Consider the following 1,418-nt stretch of genomic DNA (forward strand, 5'->3'; position numbering starts at 1 on the left):
AACAATCAGATTAGTCGACGCACCAAAACCCGAATATTCAACTCGAACGTGAAATTTGTACTACTATATGCCAGTGAAACCTTGTGAGTATCAGTGGAGAACACGCAACGGCTGTAGGTTTTCATCAATAGATGCCTACATAATTCGTGCATGGTGGCCTCACAACTGGATCTCTAATGTTGAGCTCCATCGTCGATGTCATCAGAAGCCGATAGAGACAGAAATTCGGGAACGAAAGTGGAGGTGGGTCGGCCACACTCTGCCCCGGAGCGGAAACGAAATCTGCAAGCAAGCGTTAGACTGGAACCCTGCAGGACATCGCAGCAGAGGCAGACCCAGAGGCTCATGGCGGCGCAGCCCCAACAAGGAATTAAAAGAAATCGACGAAAGTTTGACCTGGCAGCAGGTCAAGGCGATGGCGAGCAATCGCCCAGGATGGCAATCTTTCACAACGGCCCTTTGCACCACAAGGGGTGCGCAGAAATAAAAGTAAGTAAGTAAGTTCTTTCGTGTTTCTGCGAGTTTACTGTTATCCAGCCAGTGAGTAGTGAAGCAGTGTTTTTTTTCTAATAGGCCGTCTGGATACCGTCATAAACACAAGTTCAGTAATCCTATAATGCTACACTCCCCATTCTTATTTATAATACCAGCTTGTCCTGGACAATAGGCTCGTTAAAAAATGACAGTGGTTCATCTCAAGGTGAGATGGATGTTGAAACAAAATCGGATGCCCAGCTCAAAGTTTATCCATGCTCGGCCATTGGGTCTTCCTCCGGGTCAAAGACAGAAAGTATTTGAATTTATTGAAAATTTCTTAAGTTCTGACGGAGCAATATTCGACCATGACAGAAATATCGAAAAAAAAACACCCTAATAAGCTTCGGGTGGTAGTAAATAGGTTAAACCAGGCAAATGATATTACTGGCAACGAGCTTTTTACGAAGGCGTATAGAGTATATGTATCATCAAATAGGGTTGAATTGGCCATGGTCCTATCCGAGTTTGTATTGCGCAGATCTGCTGACACATGGAGTTGGCTATTTTAAAGACCCCATGCCTTCAGCATCAGTGACAGCTGACGGGAAGAAGACATACATCAACTCAGACTCTAATCAGGTAACCTTCGCCGGTTCTTCTCTACCCAACTACCTCCTCTTTGGCAAGGTTCGTCTACCTGTTCGCCTTTATGTGCCGCGGGTTATGAGCTGCAAAAATTGCAAACAACTTGGACACACAGTCTCTCATTGCCCATTGTGGGAAATGCAGTTGTGGATGATTCCTGTGAAAGGGTTGTCGAAAAGTGGCTGTACTGTGGGAGAAACCCATATAATCTTCCGACAGTACAAACAGTGCGAGGAGAAACTTAAGCGTTCCCTTCAAGGACGTTCTAAGCGATCTTTCCCAGAAATTCCAAAGAT

This window comes from Topomyia yanbarensis, chromosome 2, assembly GCF_030247195.1.
Source record: "Topomyia yanbarensis strain Yona2022 chromosome 2, ASM3024719v1, whole genome shotgun sequence".
Taxonomy (NCBI): Eukaryota; Metazoa; Arthropoda; class Insecta; order Diptera; family Culicidae; genus Topomyia; species Topomyia yanbarensis.